This window comes from Ischnura elegans, chromosome 8 (assembly GCF_921293095.1).
Source record: "Ischnura elegans chromosome 8, ioIscEleg1.1, whole genome shotgun sequence".
Taxonomy (NCBI): Eukaryota; Metazoa; Arthropoda; class Insecta; order Odonata; family Coenagrionidae; genus Ischnura; species Ischnura elegans.
The window spans coordinates 72,897,671-72,920,969 of record NC_060253.1 but is presented as its reverse complement, the minus strand read 5'-3'; positions in this window follow the sequence as shown (position 1 = coordinate 72,920,969).

The window sequence follows — 23,299 nt, the reverse complement described above, 5'->3', positions numbered from 1 at the left end:
GTGGTGAACCTGAAAATGACGGAAAAAATCCCTTAAAAAAAACGTATTGAGTCAAACCAAAATTTACATTCAACTCTAGGTTGTAGATGCTGAGGGAAAAAATGTTTTTCCGAGCATTTATTTGTGAACAAAAACAAAGCGAGTCAAAATGTAAAAATCGTAAGTCCCGTTGGACCATCTGAGGGGAGGGACACCAAAAATCGATGCATTTGCCCGCCAGATCGGTCGCGCCTTACGCAGGATTTATCAGTTTTCAAAAATGTTCACAGTGCGGCGATGAGCACAAGGCGATCCATTTATTCTCAGTATCGATAATAGAGCATTTTCATTCGCAAGGAATATTATTGAAAATGTTGTAATTTGATGGATTTATTTAACGCGATTTTAAATTTTGATTCTAAAGCTTGATTATTTCCCCGTGAAGTACAAGTTCAAGCGTTCGCATTCCTTATGAAACCTATCAGCGATGCGAGTGAGTTTGAAAATCCAACAAGTAAAATGCGCGGTTGGTGACAACACATTTCGTGGCTGACTGAAGAAAGCTATAATGCAATATACTTGAGGAAATAAATAAAAAGACGTAAATAAATAAATATATATATTTCTTATGATTGTTCTCTGGTAAAATTTAAATCGGGAATCCATGCAAATAACCCCTGCAAGATATTTTATTTCGACAAAAAAATACAGCCTAGTATTGAGTCTTCTTGCTCGCCGAGAGGGCATCTCTTGAAAAATATTGAGCCAGTAATCTCCGTAAATCCTTGTGTACCTTAATATTTTTGAAGTATTACTATTTTAAGCTACAATGTCTTTGAATGGAGTAATCGTTTTGGCGGTTATTAAAAAGAAAACACGATCAAAGGTTTTTCTGAGTTGGAAGACAAATTATGTCATTACATGGTATGTTATCAATGTTAGGATAGCTGGTTATTGCATAAAGTTGCTCAGGATAGTTGGTTATTGCATGACATTTCTCGTTTTTTCTTATCTGCGGGATTTAACTCCTTTAACTTCCCATCTAGAAAGATTGGTTGTAGTTTCTAATTCTTTAGCACTAACATACTCGAATTCGGATAAAACCTTTCCCTGATTATTTATGTTTAGACATTTTTATAGAAATGCTTACATATTTTAAATAATATGCCTCCCTTGGAGAAAGAAAAGACTATAAAACTTTCCTAATCATTAGAATCCTTTCTTTGCTTGATTCCCTTGTGATTACATCAGTGCAAGCCAGGCAATTTACTAAAGAAATATTAGTATTCATTTATACCTCTCTACTCCTTAGAGTATATCCGAATCGAAATCAGAGCCACGCGTGGCGTTCATACATTCTTGTGAAAATCGTTTGTCATTTAAAATGATTAATTAATTCTCATTTACCTTTGCGTATCGTAAGAGGTGATTGTGGAGAGATATACAGTTCTCATTGACGCAGTCGCTGGGTAACCAGTAGGTGGAAACGATTATAAATCGTCTCATCTTATCAACAGCGTTGGTGCAATCCGAGCGTGGGTGTTCGTTTGACGTCGAGATTGGCCGATTCTCTTCCTTGAATTGGACTCATTTGCTTTCCCAACCTCTCAGCCATCAATTACATTTCCTCCTCCTAAAGTTCTCTTTTGTATTTAGCCCACGCGGAGTTCTTCCGTATGAAATCACATTTTCCTCTCCAGTATTTGTGCGGAGGTTGTATAGAAAATCGAATTTTATACCTTGTTCATGAAAATCACGTTTATATTTTTCCAGTGGTTTCCTCGCTGAATTTAACCATAAATTGTGTGTCCTATGCTGCTAATTTTTTGGAAAGCCATTAAGAAAATGACAAACTTTTATAGGCCATTAAATGTGTACATATTTTAAAAGATGTGCCATTTCAACGGAAATGCGATGGCTGCAATAGCGAAAAAATAAAGAAATAATATTTGTTTACCAACGCCCACCTTTAATTTCGTTCATGGTAATTTTCAAACAAAGATAATTGTTTCTGGCCATTGATGCAGACCCCAATATTGCCGGCATTTAATATTTTTTTAATAATAATATTTTTTGCCGGTGCCCATCTATAATTACAATCGTATAAGTTTCAACCAATAATAATATTTTTTCTATCTATTGCCGCATACATCAACATTGCGAATAAAACAATAAATCTTCTCACTCAATGTATGATACAAACATGGACTCCTTGCTACTTCCAAGTAGCGTCATTCTGTAAGCTCTCGTCATTCTATGAACTCAAGGCGTGGCCTGTCACATTAAATTTCCCCGTAAATACACGGGGGTGACACCGATAAAGCAGGCCAGATCCCATTGTGAGAGCTCTAGCGAGGGACTAAGAATAAGCTGCCGACTGAGTGTACGTCGTGTGCGATTTCTTTCTGCGAAGGCGGCGGCCGTTGAAATGGATGCATTTATACGGCACAAGAGAACACAATGTCTGCAGGAACACGTGGGGGTAGTCTAATGCAAACATATGCGTCCCTATACGTGCCTCGTACCCTTGAAAGATAACGCCCGCCCGAAGTTATAAACGTCGTCCCTTGGGGATTTTTCGAACAGAATTTTAACCTGCTTTCCAGAAAGGGGAACCGCCTGCATTTAAGCTGTCACTCCATGGAATTCTAGCGCTTTCTATCTGTCTCTCGAATCCTTTGAGTATATTTTAAACCTTTCTTCCATCGTAATGAAACTTTAAATTGTACTATTCATGCATAATAGAGTACTGTAATACTTCTATAATTGTTATAGATTCAAGTATTTATGTGAGAATCCAGGGTTTCACTAATTGTAGCGATATGTTCTTTAATATGTAACTTTAGTATGTAATTCAATATGTAATAATATGGTTACTGCTATGTAAGAGTTAAGGACTGTTCGCAAATATTTTTTATAATATATATAATTATAATTTATTGTTACAAGATAAAATTGTTACAGGATAAAAAATTGTTTACAATAATACATTTGATAGTTAAAAATTTTTTTTTCATACAATAGTTCCATACCTATCAAATATTAACCATTCGTTAACAGGCATTCAAATAAGTAGTCATATTGCTTAGCATATTACAAAATTTAAAAAAAGTTACAATATATAAAATATTATCTAAAAAAAAGATATTGTCATTATATAATTCAATTCAATTAAGTATATATTCCAATAAAACATTCAAGTTCTTTAAAATATTTACATTTGAATGAGAGCTACATTATTTTTGCATTTTAATGGTCCCGCTAAGCATTAAGCTTATCAGCAGATTCCATTATCATCTTTACTTTTACAAAACATTTATTAAGTGTTAACACACAGACAATATACATATACCTCAACATACATATGAGCATTAACGTATTCATAAATTCCCTAGCAACAAAGTAGTATATCCCTAATGAGATTAATTAGAACTCTTAAGTGGGTCCAAAACATGATGTAAGATTCATTTTATTTTGGTTGATTTGACATAGTCGGTTAAGGCATTTAATGAGTTACCATCGGATTCATTGAATAAAGACAATTATATAGATTTTAAAACATTTTAGCCTTTTATTTTACGAATAAGACTGCTACTTCCAGTTCTTTATGTATTTGCAGTAATTTTGCATTATCTTTTGAAGGCTTTACATTTTGTTTTATTCGTGCTTAGAGTAGGGGGCAGCTTGAGATCAAGATTCAACGTGATTTAGAAACATAGATTCATTATGTAACAGAAATTATAGGGTAGCAGTATTGTTTAGAAAGTGTTGGGCCATAAAAAGTTGTTATTTTAAACTATGTTTGTTGAATAAAATTGGGCGTACAATACTTAGGCCACTTTCTTTGTCATCTGAACGGATTTTTAAAAAATCAAAGTCATTTCATGCTTAGCGTTATTATTTACTGTGAGTGTGACCGTTCCGAGGAAATAGTGCAGAGATTTGTTGCTGAGTTATATGTTGATACAAAACAGGTCATTCTGCAATAATAATGGGTATTATTTTTTATCGTCAAATTACGGTATTTAACACCCTTTTGTCTTTTCACGAGGATGTTTTCGTGAGAAAATAAATTCTCAGCCATGAAATACCGCAGAACTACTGGCGTGGATGAATTGCCCCTTTTTCCTGCTCGAACAATGAAGCCCTTACGGTTATATTTCCTACCCGTCCGCTAGAGTACGAAACCTTTCCTCCTTTGTTTATTGGTGAGGAATAAATTAAAATATTTCCATATCCCCCTTCTCTGAGAGGCTATTCATATCCTTTGCTTTGAGTACGAGACCTCGAATTCCAGGGATGTCATAGCTTCTCACGGGTCATTTGGCTAATTGCATTTAGGTGAGGTGGGGTTAGAGTAGGAGCCGTTCGCTTGCCCTTGGAATCCACGGAAGGAATTCCTCACGGTCAAGGACTGTAAGGTCAAATGTGAAGATTTGCACGAGAGACCTGAATCACAGCATCATTTTTGTACGTACCATTTCATTGATAGCGGTAAATGATCTCAATGATACCATTTTTTTCAATGAGTGGCAATTGTAAGGATCATTGTGCTTATTCTGTCACTTCGCTGCATTAGCTTGTCATGGCTGGGAAACTGAATGGTCAAATATGAAGCGTAGTGTGTGAAGCCTGATTCACAGCATTATTTTTACGCCTTATTCCAGTGATAGCGGAAATATAAATTTAAAGTATGGCTCTTGGACCCAATTTTTGAGTGAGTGGGTCTAAAAGGGATAATTTGTTTTTCTCTATCATTTTGCAGCCCTGCTTTGTCAAGTTTCTATCGGAAACCACGCTGATTGCGAGAAAAAAGGTTCTGTCCTCTTCTTGTTTCAATTATGACACAAATTCAAATTTTGTATCATCATATTTCTGGTCCTTTATCCTCACGAAAATGCGGAGACAGTTTCTGAAGCCTGAATCGGTGCTTTCCCAGCTAACCGTCCTCTGGAACTACCCTCGGGTTTTTGGAAGAGTCAACAACTCCATGGCCGCCAACGTTTCATCTTCAAACGCGGGCGCTGTCTTTAGGAAATTGAGTTGACTCACTCAAATGAGTTGTCATCCCAATTGCATTTATGGCCTCGACTCTAGATATGCTAAACTGCAAGTAGGTGTTTCCGGTTTTCCAAAAATTTTAACTTTGCCAAGAAAAAAATTAAATAATTCCCAAAAGATTATTTTAACGAGCCAGTAACAGTGCAGACGGCGTCTCCTGTGCTCCGCCATTTGCCATGAAAAAGCCATGAATTTCCATGAATTTGTGAATGAAATTTTTGGCTTGGACAACCGGAAAAAGCAAATACAGTCGCGCATGGCCTGAGTCGAAAAGATGAAAGCAATTTGGATGAGACACCGAAGTAAAATGGTGATCCGATCAGTGGGGTTGATCAACAATATGCGCGATAGAGATAAGATAAAGGAGGATGAATTAATGAAATGCGAGTTCTGTCAGAGCGAAGTTACTTCTACCTGAAGACGCCTGCTGGAATGGACGAGAAAACTGTTGCCTCTACCGGCGAAGCGGTGAAACCCGAAAAACTCACCCTTCATTATCAACGCACCGTGGAAGCCTTCGCATCAACAAAGATACCGTTTACTTGATCAGCAACTCTTGTAAGAAGATTATGAAAAGAATCCAGATCAACAGAGCTTCTGTTTCGAAAAAATTGAAAGTCCCTAGCGGGGAACCGGTAGCCTAGTTGATTGAGCTCTAGGCTACTGATCAAGGACTTATGGGTCCAAATCGTAGGAGAAGCCTTCGGAAATCTCTTTTAAATATCCTTGAAATGTGAGGTTGACCAAGGAAAGGAGGTGTCTCCCTGCCCTGAAGATGTGGTATTAAACGCCTGTGGATTAGTTAGGGGAAAGGTTTACCCTCTCCTATGTAAACCAACCTTGTTTCAGTGAGTTATGGGTGAGCGAAGGGTAATAAAATTGCCTAAGCAAACCACCATATACTCGGAAAGTGGTCGTCTGCTCACCTGAATGGACTTGAATTCTAAAGAGACGACGTTTTGAATTGAGAACGAATGAAGGAGAAGCACGGACTCGAGTCCCCGGTAGCGTCAGCCCTACAGAAAACGTTACTCAGATGGGCTAGATACTCGGAGGCTGTGCTCTAGGCTTGGATTGCTTGAGCAATAGAAAATAGACATCTTTAAGAGCGACAGTGAGAACATCATATTAGAATCCCACAACATCTCCAGGTTCGCGGTTCGCGGACCGACACAGGTTGCTGGCGGGCCCGTGCGCCACCCTACGGTACACAGACTATAGGCGATATTTCATTAACCGTTATTTTTATTTGTTAACGGCTGGTGTAATAACACCTCTCCACATGTCTTTTTGCCACATTATGTAAAGATGTATATCTGGGGTTTTTCTTCTTCGTTCTTGCCATTCACTTACCCCTCAAGGAATGTCCTCATCAGGTGACCATGCCTAAAGAAATGGCCGATGAAGTTGATCTAAGTTCTTCATTTCATAAGGCTTCTCATTCCCTTTGCCATGCTAGCACTACGACTGAGACTGATTGTCGACGAGTTGATATTGTGGAAGTCCATAGATAGTAAGAAATGATACAAGTGTTGTATTTTTCCACACTTCTCAATCTTACTCAACGGGTTTCAATGCTTACGCATCATTCTCAAGAGCTGAGACAGCTGGCGAACAGTTTTAGAGCGCTCTTGAAAATGATAATTAAGCATTAAAACCGTTCGTTTAAGATTAAAAGTGAGGAAAAATAATACAGTTGTCTCAATTATTACTTCTCATCTCTCCTACTCTACCTTGGACTTCAGCATTGTTCACTCAGTCGCATCATTTGATCCACATCATTCTTGCGAAGCACCAAACTCCGAATGTCTCCATCATTTTTTTATCTACTGCTTATAATTAATAAATCATGAGAGATATTTTGCTGAACGGAGAGGTATCGGAATTCAATTTTCTCCCGAACAATAAAGGACTTTAAATAAATTTTATGCGTAATTTCGTTAGAGCATTCCTTTTTTTCAGTTATTTCTCTCGGGCTGTACACCAAGTTTATGAATTTTGGCCGACATTTTGGAAAACGACTTTTCTTCGATTTTCAAGACGTGTTACTGTATGAACGTCGAAATTCACGCTGAACTAAATTGACCGTGTGGCGATTGCAACAATAAAGCTCAGGTGTCGTCTGATTGGCTGATTATCTTTTGAATTTCTTTGTATTCTTCCCTTATGCTTTTTATGCAATTGATTATAAATTTCCAAGTATTTAAATTGAAATATTCCAAGTATTGCTTAGATGAAATCTGTCTTAGATGATCTCTTACTTAGATTTTACTTACTATCGCGATTGAAGGCCGCTGCGCACTGGTCAATACAACCGTATTGGCCTGGTGCAGAGTCCGAGAGGAATACCTGAATATTATTCACCAGGAAAAATTTAAATCGTTCATCATTCCTTTTTTATTCGTACACGGCTGGTGTCCTAACACCCCCTGCCACGCGCTTATTGAGGCGGCTTGTGGGGTAGCATGTAGATGTACTTAAATGAAGGTCGCGGCCATCCCCCCAACTCTTGAAGCGCACCTCCCTTCGTTTTCATTTGCCCTCCCCCAGAGTGACGTACGATCGCGAGGCATGAAGACAGGCCGCGAGATTTGTTGAGGCCGTTCCGGGAAATGAGGGTGCAAGGGTAAAGCGGGTGAGCTATCAGCAGACGTAGAACCGCAGAGCAAAGGGTCATGAGGCATGATGGAAGGGAGATAGGGAAGGAAGAGTGGTGGGGGGAGCCGTACGATGTTTCCACTAAAGGCATGTGCCGAACGAGGTCACTTGCAGTCGTACCGATGAGTTCTCTAGGGCCAGGACGTCATGGAAACGAAATAGGGACATGGGGTGAGACTCATTAAGTCAAAGCTGGGTATAATATTTTTTTTTTCAAGGTTTCCTGGCGGAAAATTTAGTCGCTAAATTTAAGAGTTTTGTGAAGGGATTCCGGCGAAATATTTTGAGTCCCGTTGCTCGCGAGTTGGTGGCTATATCGTCTTGAATTACCTGTTTAATTAATGAGAAAATTTTCATCTTTCCTCGACAGTTTAAGTGATTTTTGGACATTTTTTGCTTGCAGTAAATATTGGTGTGATGTGTAAGTGAATTAAGGAATAGGGTTATTTGATAGGTAAATTAATGTACTTAAAGCATTTTGAGTATGTTTGACTCGTTTACTTTATGTTATTAGTTAGTTACTTCTTTAGTTAATGTTATTTTGGGTAAAAAAATATTGTTTTCTGATCCAGAAATAAAATATATATCCTAATAATTATGCCGTATCCTGGTTTGCTAGTTTGTTATTTATATCGATTTGTTTGCTTACTGTAGAAGAAGTGAATTTCTGCTTTACTCTAAGAAATACTTTTTGTCAAATTATTTGACGTTTAAATTAGGTTTTACTAGTTAGTATTTTGATAAATTAGTGTTTAATTTTTTTTTCGGAATAGTTGATGATCCACCATTTTTTCATATTTTGTCGAAATCAGCGAAAAAGGTAGCTCATAACAATTTTGTTATATGTAATGCACAAATGAAGCTATCACTAGACAACTTACATCACATTTATCATTTTAATATTCTGTTGAAAGAATTATGGATGGAATGTAAATACTTAAGAAGTACTAAAAGAAAGAACACTATCAATATTTCTTGGGAAATGACATATTTCTGAGATTATTAATGCAAGCAAACTGGAATAAAGGCATGTAAAAGTGGGAATTTGCTGTGCAGGTCGCAAATTCCACTCAATTTCTAATAGGTATAGGAGTTGAACTAGTTTCCCGAGCGAGGAACGTAATTAGCGGACCATAAGTCGTGGAAGTTATTTGCTTCGACATTTCTAAAGGGATACTTCTCGGTCCGATCTGACCTAGGCGAAATCATCAACGCGGAGTGCAGCAAACTGAGTCGTGCATAACCCTTGAGAGCTGCATAAGTGTTGCCATGTGGGTAGCATGGTGTTTTCAAGACAAGAATTGAATCGGGCTGTGGTGTGGGGAGCAGGAAGGCCTTTGGGAACTCTGAATTATGCTGCAGAAGTTCCAAGCAACAAGTTTTAATTCGACTGAGCACCAGATCTCGACTCGGTTATGAATGAAGTCATTCTTCAAACCCCATGGGGGAAAACTCGTATCACCAAATGAGCAATCATTCCATTGGGTCACAATTCATGGGTTGGTTTGTTGGTAGTCTACTATAAAAGTGTCTCGGTCACTACTTTGCATTTCCGATAAAACGTATGTATCGAAAATGCGTTTCTCCGCAGGCAGGGAAATCCGAATACCATTTCCGAAGTTAAAAATAAAAGATATTTAAAAATATCGAAAGAACTTTAAATTGGGAGAAAATCAAATAGAGATATTTTTATAATTTATCTGGTGTTTCGTGGGTATGTTGGTTGCACTGATCATGAAAATAATATCTTGTATCATATATGTCCATTGTCCAGCTATTAATGACAAAGTTCTTATAATAGAAGAGAGGAGAAGCCTCATGTAAATCTTCATAAAAATACAGAACAACATTACACATTATAATATCGTCAGACATGACGGGCAAATGAAGGCAATAGTTGAAGTTTAATTGGACAGCAAGAACGGAAATGGAAGACCTCGATTGAAATGTATGGAACAGGTAAAAAGTGGATGTGAAAAAGAAGAAATAGGTTGGTGTGAAAAGATAAGATGATTGGAGAATTGAGTGGAGAGTTGCGTCAATTAAATCATAGTATTGCTGACCAGTGATGATGAACATATATGTGGCACGATGTGATGGAAGTTCTTAATATTGGTTACAAAAGGAAAGGCAATATTTCCCCTGAATTACTTTCGCACGACGCTTGTCGTTGCGGCAACTTTAAAATTCCGCGTGAAATGATACGCGTTCCTAAAGTAAGTCCTCTGGGAATAAAGTAATATTTGATTTAAATAACACTGGAAATAACATACCATTGTATAGAAAAATGTAACGCGGTGTTGGTATTATGATTTCATGTTTTTAATTGATGTGAAAAACATATTTGAGAACGAATATACTGGTATAAGACTCGAGTTGGTGATTCTAAGAATGACGAGCGTTGAAGTAATTATGAAATTATATTGATAACGATGTAGAAGTTGTTGGATACGCTACCTAATTATTCAATAAGGAATCTTCAAAGGAAGAATATAAATGTAATTTTCGGCAATTCAATATTGGGTATACCCATCACTCTACGAGCAGAACCAAGGTTAAGCGTGATTTGTTTGTGAATGTGGTTTTTGCGAGGGCTGAGAGAGAGTTGAAATGTAGCTTTTGAGGTGATGAAGTGAAGACTCTCGTTCAACCTTGAAAGCATTCTGGAGATACGTTGAGTGTAAACGAGGGTGAAAATGGGAACCGAAGCCATAACAGGTGTGTATATATCGTTGGTTTGGAAAGGTATTCTCGGGGCACTTCAGTCTGACGTGAATGGTGTCTTTATGCCATGCTCACGTTTCACGCATCCAATATCGCCCTCGTCACCCTTCAATCCTTTTGGCAGACTTGGGAGATAAACCGCAAATCATCGTGATGTTATTCAAAAATTTCCTGTTTGATATCAAACTATGGAAAATAAGGGTAAATTTTAATGCTATAACTTCTCCATTACCACAAGTATATGCAGTTTTATTCAGTACCATAATTTCTCCATTATCACAGGCATAAAAAATTTACTGAATATAATGATGTGAATGCGTTAATGCGAAGGATATACCTGTAGGAATATTTGGTCAACTCCGGAGAAAGCATAACTGATGATTTCAGGCTTAACTTTGTGACACCTAAATCGAAACTTGAAGCTTGTACGTGGTGGAAGGGATCCATATTATCAATAACAGACACTTGTTATTTCGACAATATATATTTTTTTAATTTTTTTCCGGTTTCGGCTGTTACACAATTACAAAGTCATGTCATCAAGATATTTTCTGTACTTGACAATGGTGTAAGAATCGAAACCGGTCAAAATTAAAAAAAAATATATAGTGGAAGGAATAAAGTGTCTGTTACTGATAATTTGCTAAACATTTCCACTATAAAATATGAAAAAATAAACTGTGTAAGGTCACTTATTTATGTAAAAAGCATGACCCGGTTTCGTAATATGGTGAAGATATAGCCATGCTACGAAACCTGGGTCGTGCTTTTTAAATATATTAGTGAACCTTACAAAGTTTATTCTTTAATTTTCCAGAGAGAACGCTTGAGGAAAGCAATTCCAGATTGAAGTAACTCAACGCATAACATAGTTTTATGAAGCTTTCTAGTAGGTAACAGTGTGTTACGTGAAAGCGATATTTTTATCGGGTGCAATATTTTTACTTTTAGTCAAACTAATGCTTTAAGGGCTGACGTACAACCATTGAGAAAGATATTGCGTTGCTTGGCGACACTTTACGTTTGAATAAGTGTTATCAACGTTTTGAACACACTGAAATATCATAACTAACAATTCTTGATTCGGAATTATTTGCATCAACTATAATGCAATGCAGTAGGTCTATTTGAACGATTGGAAGTCTAGCCGAAACATAATCCTTCTAAATGTGATTCAACTCCCTTAGGAACTCTAAGACTCTAAATTTATGTGAGTAGTTAACATTCATATCTTTCATGATTTCCTTTTAAATAAGCATGATATTTTTAAATTCTTTGTAAACTACATATTATTGATATTATTTCAATGGCGCACTGGACAATTATGCTAACTATGAAGAATATAATTTCAATTTGGACATGAAACTTTCCACTCGGGCAGCGATTTTGCTAGGGATTTAAAATTCTCATAAGTCGTGTTACATTCACCTTGCGTTACCTTGTTCTCACGTTACTTATATCCGGCGTTACTTTCCCCTTACGTTACCTTCCTTCTATGTAATACCTCGTTCAAATTACGATTGTCCGAGCGATCGTCCTAACGATAGTTGGCAGAACTAGCTGTGTGAATGCATGTCCTGACAATTGTTACCGTAGTTCCGAACGTTGCCACTCTACGATGGTTAAACGCTGGAGACCGGAAGAGGAAGCGACAAGAGAAAGACGAAAAGTTTGTGAAGCTCCCTTTGCTCTATTTTTTTATGAATTTGTACAAGCAAGGAATAATATGGGCGGAAGAAAAAATATTCTCGGCATACATCATCAGCTTTGATAACGGTCAATTTCTCGTTCATTTTAGATATCAACACTATATTTTCTATCATTTCAGCACTAAAGGGCAGCTCAGATTTTAACCATAGTTGTGTGAATGCACGATAGTTCCAACGATTGCAGGAACAATGGTAATCTGAACGATGCAATACTTTCCCCCTGCGTTACTTTCCCCTTGCGCTACCTTCCCTTGCGTTACTTTCCCCTTGCACTACTTTCCCCTTGCGCTACTTTCTTCTTGCGTTACTCCCCTAAAGCGTTTTCTCAAGAGATGACAAAATTTTTCTCCAAATATATGTACCTTATTAACGCTTCATTCAACTCAACAACATACAGCCCTCTCCATCAGTCTTTTGCTTATTTGCTTTATCCATCACAGAGCATGGACGAATTCCTGCTGCGTTTGTACAGGAAGGAGGAGCAGAATATGCCTCGCTAAGAATTCTGGGATCGGAAGTTAAAGAGGTTTCCTCATTATTGGCTCGATTAAATTCCTCGGTCGTGGTGATGTTTAGATATCCGATGTCGGTGAAAAGCGGAACACGCCCTTTTGGCTTATGTTCAGTGTTTAATGAGTGGAAGACCAATTGGCTTGCGTGGAGGATATAGAAATGATTTCGTGCCAATAAATTCTCAGAACTCGCGCTTATTAACGCTAAAGGGAGCGTCTTGCAATGGTGAATTACGATTGTAATTTAATTTTAGATTTTTTTGTTTGAGGGTGTATCTGACTTCACTTTCTGCTGTGACCCTCATAGTATTTTTACACGAAATGTACTGGTACAATAGAAATTGAAATGGTCGTTTTTATCTTTCATTATAGAAGCTCAAAATTCTTAAGATAGTAAAATTTTCCGCCATTTCTCTCATTAATTGGTGAAACGAAAATATTAATTTCGTGTTCAAAAGTTGAATGATTGTTTTCTTTGATAATTTTACCAACTCAAACAAATATATTTCAATTTTTGTTCGAATTGACATCTATTTGGATATAAATTAGAATTACCATCAATTTATCATTATTTATTAGTAAAGTACTTAAGTATTCTTGATTTAAAATTTGAAGGAACGTACATTTAAAAATCACTTCTCACTCCACCAATGATAAATTTGATATTTTATGTCACTGTAGTTGTGGTCTCATCGTTTATGCATGGAATATTTAGTGATACAAGCATTTTCGGTGATGCTCACCATTGTGTATATAATTAATAAAATCAATTGGAGGTTTCTAAATACCTCATATTGAATATTTGGTGCAAACATTCCTCTTCTACATCATCATCATCATCATCACTGGTCAACAATCCTAGGATTGGTTTGACGCAGCTCTCCACTCAGTTCTCCTATCAGCGTGTTTCTTCTCTTTCACATCTCTCTTTACTTGTTCCATATATTTTGTTCGAGGTCTTCCTTTTCCATTCTTGCCTTCCACCTGTCCTTCGACGATTGTCTTCATCAGGCCATCATGTCTCAAGATGTGGCCTATAAGGTTGTTCCGTCTTCTTATTAAGGTTTTCATGAGGCTTCTCTTCTCTCCTACCCTTCTTAGGACTTCCTCGTTACTAACTCGGTCGATCCATTTGATTTTCATCATTCTTCTGTAGCACCACATTTCAAAGGCCTCTATCCTTGCTTTCTCCGCTGCGGTCATTGTCCATGCCTCACTTCCGTATAGGAGCATACTCCAGATGTAGGTTCTTATAAATTGTTTCTTTACATCCATATTTAAGTTTCCCGCTGTAAGCAGGTCTCTCTTTTGGTGGAATGCTCTCTTCGCCTGGGCTATTCTGCTGATAATTTCTTTCTTGCTTCTCCCGTCACTAGTTATCTTGCTTCCCAAATAACAGAATTCATCCACTTCTATCAGTTTTTGCCTCCCTATTTTAATGTTGGTCTTGACTTCTTCTCTTCTGCTGCATACTAAGATCTTGGTTTTCTTCGTGCTTATTTTCAGTTGATATCTACTCATTACCCTACCCATATTAACTCTCGCTCAGGCAGTGAAGGTGAACGGTCGTGTTGTTCGCGGTCGCTCGGTTTTCGCTTGAGACCTATTCTCGCTCGCCTCGTAATGCCCAATTGCGTAATATGTGGCCTTCCTACAAAACGCGGCTCTAGCCTCTCCTGCAGTGCATGCAAGAGTTTGCAACATCCGTCCTGCAATTCTCTAACTGAGGAGGACTTCAGGACAATCCTAGATCTGCAAAAGCCGTGGACGTGCAGCAAATGTCTTGGGAAACATCGCACAGACCGCAGAGAGGAAACCCCCGTGAGAGGCATCCGTGCTGCGTCTCCTACTCTTCCGGGCGAGGAGGAAACCACAAAGGAGCTGTTGCAGACCCTTCTAGTGCGCGTCAACTCCATCCACGACGAGTAGATTGCATTTAAGGATACCATCTCTACATGGCAGGTATCTGTGAGTGAGCACGCGAAGTCTATTGAGCTTATTAACGATAACCTCTCAAAATTAAGTAATAAGCTGGATGAGCTCTTGAGTGAAAATAAAGTTCTCACTAGCAAACTGTCCGATTGTGAAGTTCGCTTAAACCAAATTGAGCAGGAGCAATTGCGGAATGTGGTAGAGATAAGAGGTATTCCTACGTCTGACGTTGAAGTTGTTGATTCCCTCGTTATTGCAACGGGATTATCTTTGGGGTTAAAAGTTGACATCAATGATATTGACTATGCATTCCGCGTTGGTAGTCGCTCAGTGGATCACTCAAGCCGTGCAATTTTAGTACGCTTCATGAGGTCCCGTGTTGCAGAGGAATTTGTCCAGCTACGTAAAAGGAAAAGAAATTTATACTTGAAGGACTTAGATGTGCCCCATTTGAAGCCCTATTCACTAAATCCCCTCATCTATGTAAATGAATCATTGACTCCACTTAACAGAAAACTACACAGCATAGCCCGCAGCCTAAGAAAGGAGGGTAAAATCAAGTTTGTCTGGATAAGAAATGGAAAAGTGTATGTAAGAAAAAGTGAAGGTGCCGATCGAGTCCAGGTGAACACCGAAGAAGACCTACAGAGGGTCAAATAGGATACATGTGCACGTTTAAACTCTGAAATCAACACATTACCTTTAAGCACCAAAGCTACTGTTGTACGCGAGCCACAAAAACTTAGTGTATGTCATGTTAATGCTCAATCTTTATTTGCGCACATTGATGAATTTAGACATTATTTTTATGCAAAAAGTTATCATTTAATTGGAATATCCGAAACCTGGCTGAAAGAACACATAAACAATAATATGGTGAACCTCCAAAATTATCAGTTAATTCGGAATGATCGACTCGATAGAGTTGGTGGTGGTGTGGCTGCGTATATCCATGATCGCTTTAATTGTAAAGTCCTTGAAAAGTCCGATGGTACTCCTCGAAAACCTGAATTTATGTTTATTGATGTCTCTAATGCTAATGGCAAGTTATTGTTTGTAGTCATGTATAGACCACCAAATAGTTGCTATGTATGTGATGATTTTGAAACCTTAATATGTAAGTACATACCTATGTATAAAAATGTCATTATTTGTGGGGATTTCAACATTGATGTGCTTAAAGATACACGTAAGAGTGCTTATCTTAAGAATTTATTGTTTAGTTATAATCTTCATCTGCCTTCTTTTCAAGCCACACATATTCTGGAATCAAGTCAGACTTTGCTTGACCTAATCATTGTTGACGATGCCAGAAAAGTGGATGACTTTGGTCAAGAATCTGTGAACTTTCTATCAGAGCATGACTTAGTGTATGTGAACTATATTTTCAACCCGACACCATATAAACCTCCTGAAATCTGTTTCCGGGATTTGGCTAAACTTGATTACGTTATGTTTGAAATGGACTGGAACGGTCTATCATGGGAGGATTTCTTTTTAACGCGTGATGTCAATGAAAAAGTGGCAATATTCAATTCCCACCTTACTTGTCTTTTAGATAGACACGCCCCCATTAAAAAAATAAAATTAAGACGTAACCCATGTCCCTGGCTCTCTCAAGAAATACAAAACGCCATGAGTCACAGAGATTCTTTACGTAGGCACTTTCGAAGAACTCGGTCTGCTCAAAAATACAATGAATATAAAGTCTCCCGAAATAAAGTGAAGCAAATGCAGCATAATGCAAAAGTTAACTACTTCTTTTCTTGCTTATCAGATAAAAATGATGCTCGTTCTCTGTGGCAAGAAATTAAAAGATTGGGTCTGGGAAATTCCAGAAATGAACCCACCAATATTAATTTCCCCCTCAATGAGCTTAATACCTATTTTCTAAATGGTTCCACATCGTCTGATTGTATAGACGAGGAAGAGCGTCTCGATGTCAATACTTGCATTGAGCGTGAATTTAGCGATGAAAATCTTTATTTCCCTCATTTTACCCCCGATCTACTATTAAATTACATTTCAATGGTAAATTCAAACTCTTCGGGGGTAGATGAAATCAGTATTAAGGTAATTAAAAAGATTCTTCATCTAGCTCTTCCAATTTTGCTTTCAATTTATAATTGCTCGTTAGATTACTCTAACTTCCCCTCCTTGTGGAAATCTGCTCTTATTCAACCAATTAAAAAGAAGCCAAATCCTGTAGAAATGTCTGACTACCGCCCTATTGCAATACTGTGTGCCTTATCAAAACCTCTTGAAAGATTCGTGTTTAATTGTGTTACTGAACATCTGTCTAAAAATAATTTTTTAAATAATTTTCAATCTGGGTTTCGCAAAGGTTATAGTACTCAAACAGCATTGATTAAAATAACAGATGACATTAGACTTTCAATGGATAAGCAGAAAATAACAATATTGGTACTCTTCGACTTTAGTAAAGCTTTTGATTGTGTTAACCATAGTATACTTTTAAAAAGATTATCTAATTTGAAAATATCTACTTCTGTTTTACAATGGTTCCGTTCTTACTTGAGTCAACGTTTCCAGGCGGTGAATGATCGGAAAAACAATGTACATTCTGAATTACTCCCTGTCGAACATGGGGTCCCCCAAGGGTCAATACTGGGGCCATTGCTCTTTGTCATTTACATTCAGGACCTCCCAAATAAGATACGTCATTGTAAGTACCATTTATACGCTGATGACTTGCAGATCTATATTGACTGCGATCGCAATGCGATCTCTAGCGCCATTGCTCAAGTTAACGAAGATATCTCAATTATATGTGAATGGGCGTCTAAAAATTGTCTGAAACTAAACTCACAGAAAACAAAGAGCATTATAATAGGCAGCGCCAAGGTCTTGTCTTCCATAAACATCGGCTCACTGCCTAAAATTCAAGTTAATGACGTAGAAATAGATTATTCTGAAAAGGTTAAAAATTTAGGCGTTATTCTAAATAAAACACTAACTTGGGACGAACACATAGCATGCATCTCTAATAAGGTAATTAAATCTTTGCACCAGTTAAAATGCTTCCGTAACCTAATGCCAATACCATTGAGACTCAAACTAGCGAATGCTTTGTTGATTCCTCATATTGATTACTGTTCTTTGGTGATGTCGAACATTAACAAATGTCAGATATCTAAATTACAGAAAATACAAAATTGTATCTTGCGTTATGTGTGTAACATTGGATATTATGAGCATGTCACTCCATATTATAAGGAATCAAAAATTTTAAAAATTGAAAAAAGAAGAAAATTTCAAATGGGTCTCTTTATGTATAAACTTTTAAAAACCGAAACTCCTTGTTACATTTTCCAGCCTTACATAGATAACTTAATGAAAAAAACAAGATTAACAAGAAATAAAAATAAATTAATTGTACCTATTCATAAAACAACGATGTATCAAAATTCATTTTATATTAATTCATGCCATGTATGGAATTCGATTCCCCAAGAATTAAAAAATATCTCAGGATTCAATAATTTCAAAAAGTCTTTGTTTTCTTTTTATTTTTATGATAACTGAATTTATATAAGCGTCTGCAACTTGCAATTTTTGGTTTGTATGTTTTTTGTATGGTTTTTGATTTTGTTTCATGTTATTGGAAATCTGTATAAAGGTGGTTGTTTGAGTTGGTTGGTTTAGTGTTTGATGATTTCTTCTTTTTTTATGTTAACCTTCTCAGTCTGAGTGTTTATTATTATGTATTTATTTAGGCTCCAAAGGAAAGGATTCCTAGAGCCAATAAAGTTTATTTATTTATTTATTTATTTATTAACCAGAATATTTTTCAAATCCTTCTCTGTTTCTGCTATAACGGCTATGTCATCGGCAAATCTTAGCATGCTTATTTTTTCTCCATGGATATTCACTCCCAATGCCTTTTCTTTGATTTCCTTAATGGCTTTTTCAATGTAAACGTTGAAAATTACGGGTGACAATGTACAGCCTTGTCGCACTCTTTTCTTAATTCTTGCTTCTTCACAGCTGGGCCCTGATTTTATCACGGCTATTTGGTTTTTGTATAAACTGTGGATGATTCTTCTGTCATTATAAAGAACCCCAATTTCCTTTAGGATTCCAAGCATTGTGCTCCAATCCACGTTATCAAATGCTTTCTCTAAGTCCACAAACGCAACGAATGTTGGCTTGTTCTTTTCCATTATCTTTTCTATGAGCAGTCTTAGGGCCAATATTGCTTCCCTTGTGCCTTTGTTTTTCCTGAATCCAAATTGGTCCTCATCCAAGTACTCTTCTGCTTTTCGTTCTATTCTTCTATAGATGATCCTTGTCAGTATCTTTGATGCATGTGTAGTAAGGCTTATGGTCCTAAAATCTTCGCACTTCTCCGCTCGTTTCTTCTTAGGAATAGGGATTATAATGTTCCTCTCGAAATCCTTTGGTATCTCACCTGTCGTACACATTTCACTAATGATTTTGTATAGCTGGCTCAACGTCTTCTCTGCTGAATTTTTGATTAGTTCTGCAGGAATGTCATCAATGCCAGACGCTTTATTTATCCTGAGGTCTCTTACAGCCGCATCAAATTCCGATCTTAAAATTGGGGCTCCCATGTCATCGGCATCCACTTCCCTCTCGTTTTCGATAGCATTCGTTCTGAGGCGACTTCCTTTGTACAAATCTTCCAGATATTCCTTCCATCTCTTCCCTTTTTCTTCGTTTTCAATCAATAGTTCTCCGTTTTTGTCCCTAAGGGTATTATATCTTACGCCCCTTTCCTTAAAGTGGTTCCTCACTATCCTATAAGCGGCCTCTACTTTTCCATGTTTAAGATTGTTTTGCACGTCTTCGCAAATACTTTTCATCCACGTTTCTCTAGCCTTCCGCGCTTTACGACATATTTCGTTCCTTATCCTCTTGTAACGATTCTGTCCTTCCTCTGTTTTCGCAGCCTTGTATTTTCTTCTTTCTTCAATGAGATCTAATACTTCCTGCGTGATCCATGGTTTTTTCATAACGACTCTTCTTTTACCAAGAACTTCCTCAGCTGCCGCCTGCAGACCACTTCTAATGGTTTTCCAACTCTCTTCCATTGGTTTGTTGGTCGGATCCTCCCCTATTTTATTTTCTACAGCCTCTTTAAAAGCCAGTTGATGCTGAACCTCCCTCAATTTTTCAACCTGCCATATGTTTTTCACGGCTTTCTTCAACTTTTTAAATTTAAGGTGGCATTTCATCATAACTAAATTATGGTCAATATCGATATCTGCCCCTGGATAGCTTTTGCAGTCCTTCACCTGGTTCCTGAATCTTTGTTTCACTAGAATGTAGTCGATTTGGAATCTTCTACGGTCTCCTGGCATCTTCCACGTGTATCTTCTTCGCAGGGGATTTTTGAATAAAGTGCATTTCTACATAATTCTCAAAAATTATAAATTAAATCTATTATCTTTGGTATGCATTATTTCTAATTTAGGTACTTTAGTGTAAATAATATGTTTCGGCTGAATTCAAATTTTTCCAAATTTTAAACCTGGCCTGATGTAATTCACTTTGTTTAATTATTGTTTCCATATTACCGTAAAAGAATTGAAAATTGCCCATTATCTATAGTTTGAGTTTTATTTTATTTACAGCATATCATAAATACAATTTAGGTATTAAGCTTGGCGATAAACAGTTCTCTTGTCATGTATTACGAATAATTTAATTAATTTACCTGTGAATCGGACTTTGGTCATGTTATAAATTTGATTTTATATTTAAAGCATGTAAGATATTTCCTTCACCCATCCTCTACGTAATTAATGTCTACTTCAGCTCCATTAATAGACTCTTATTACGAACTCTCATATCAACTCTCGGACTATATAATCAGTATCAACTCAAGGGTGAAGTAATTTTACGACCTTGACATATTCAGAGAATCTGAGGTTCGTTTTTCCCTATTTAACTTTTTAGCAAACTCCTTTCATAAGTTCATTTCAAATGAATTCGTATATCGCATATGGCACTGTGCTTAGGATAGCGTTATGCTGGTTCTGCCTCTTTAAATTCTTGGAGCTGCTTTCAAAGAGACTCCTAAATTGCTTCTTTAAATAGATGCGACGTTCTTGGGCCAGCCTTGCACTAAAATTTTCATAAGGCGTTTCCTAATGAATTCAGTGCTTTCATAAAGGCACACAGCGTTATATATTGCTCGCGACTAAAGAACACGTCTCGTAGAAATAGGTTCAGAAATAGCTCTATCGAATAAATATTAATTTCATCCAGATATAATTCTTCATTCATTTCAAAATTCGTAGATTGGGTTGCATATGCAACGATGATAGTCGTTTCTACTTTTGAGCGATTCGTTTCTAAATTAAAATTTCCTGACTGATAAAATAGAGACTTCCATGGGATGCATTTTGATCAAAAGTTCGCTAATTTTCATCTACAAAGAAAATGTTCTAGCTTCTTACTTCATTCCATGCTTGAATGGGCTCAATGGAAGAAAATTAAAACTTCAGGTCGAGTGCGTGTATTAGGAGATAAAATTACAAGAAAATATATCGATGGCTAAGTTCTAACAACACGTATCTCAAAAATAGCTACTTTTCAGGAGATCAAAAAAACGATTTAATTTTTTAAATGCATGTAATTTTAATTGAAATGAAAAACCAAAATTACATAAAACTGAAAAAGGAGCATACATTTGCAAACAATGAGTTGTTTTTTGGTTAAATTTTACTTTTTTTAATAGTATTAGCAGTATTAACTAAGACCGGCCTAATTTTGAGATACATGTTGTTAGAACTTATCCATCGATACATAGTATTCAAATCTCACTACACAAAAATACTTTCCCCTTATGCATAAATGCAGTGCCCTCTACAAGGAGAAATGGTGAAGTTGTGTTCCTGTTCGCGCATGTAAATCAAAGCGGGATCCTGAACCAGTTATTCTATTTTACTATTCACTATATTAATATAGAGTGGATAAATATGGTGTCATGAAATTTTAACCCTGAATTGCTGATACCAGTAGGAACCAAAGTTACCAATGGTGATTAGGTCAAAAAACGCGCCATTTTCAAACTTCAGAATCTTTTAGCCAAGCCCTCCCATTGTCCTTACCTCGTTATCGGATATTCTGGACAACTCATGACTTCGAATCCTTTGACTTTCGGAGATCACGATGTATCCAATGCATCCGGCAACAGGCTAAACTCGAGACCAATCGAAGCGCTTGGTTCAAAGCTTATGTAGTTTAACACTTTCAGCACGAAGGTAAAAATTTTAACTTTGCCAAGATCCGAAAGTTTTTTAGCAGCCTAGTCGACATCTATTGATGACGCTTGGTCTAAAATTGTTAAAATGACGCGTTTTCGATCCAAACATCGTTAGTAATTTTGGCTCCCACTGTCACCATCTGTGAATGGTTAAAATTTGGTGACACAATTTTTCTCTACTCTGTATAATCGTGATATTATATATTTGCGCATTGTTTCCTAACATTCTCTGGTAGCTTCTCTCACGCATTGTTTGAAGCACGCGGACTATTTGGACAGGTGATGTTAGAGCTTGATCCAGATATATAATTCAGTGCGTCGGACTAAGGCAAGGTGGAATTGACACTTCCAGGATTAGGAGGTCATTTTCTTTCATTGGTAGCTAATCGGCACAATAGTCACTGATACATCCAGGGAGCATTTATAAAACTATAAGAAATATTTTTTTGTTTTATCATGCTTTTATAACTTTCCGAAGTGGCAACTTTATCAGGGCACTTGCATGGTGAAAAGTGGGAAAATATTTAATGTTTATTTTTAACCTTGTCCTTTTTCATATACATAGTACTCCGTATGTCACCACTATAGATTGTTGCTGAGGGTTTGAGGGCACCGGCACAGAGAAATGTAAGTAGGATAGAAAAATAGTAGGTGGGCATTGAAGTGATTTGGCTGCTGATTCCCAAAAATTATTTAAAAGGCCTTCATTTTTCGTGGGAAAAACGCAATCCTATTCGTTGTTATTCCAACTCATCCATTCGGAAAAATGTCACTCTTATGCTATCGTTTCTGTTGGACGTAAAAAAAATATTGAGGTTCTTGGAAAAAGTTCTCCATGTCTCTCTGAAAGGTATCCGTTTTTATTGCTCAAGAGGTCAAAGCTTAGCTCTTTTACTCCTAGTCTCTAGTGGCTCCCATTTTTATACGGGTAAGAACTGTAATGCTCGCTGTTTGATCGTAGTATATTTTTGGCGAATCGTGTATTTTTTCTCGTCATATGTTTCCCATTTTAGTCTCTTCGAGCCATTAACTTGATCTTGTTGTGAAAACATCTGGCCGAACTTAAAGAAAACACGTCGTTTCCGATAATTTGGCATCTTTGATATCGTATTACGTATTGGATACTTTTTATATCGTCTTGAAATTTCAAGAGTGTCTAATGTCAACATTTACTATTATCTGAAGTATGGAAAAAGTTATTTCAGTATTTTCTGAGACGTAAAATGTTTCTGTTTTTGACACAAGAACGTGTGCAAGTCGATCTACTCGATATACTCTGAACGTTTCGAGATCTAAAGGTCATCATCATTAGTCAGCAATCGTAAGATTAGTTTTACTCAGCTCTTCATTCCGCCCCCAGCATCCAAAAGTCTTTTCATAACGACGTATTTCTTCTTTTTTACACCCTTTTTTACATCTTTCCTGTGTAACTCATTCCACGCCGTCTTTTGCACTACTTTCCTTTCACC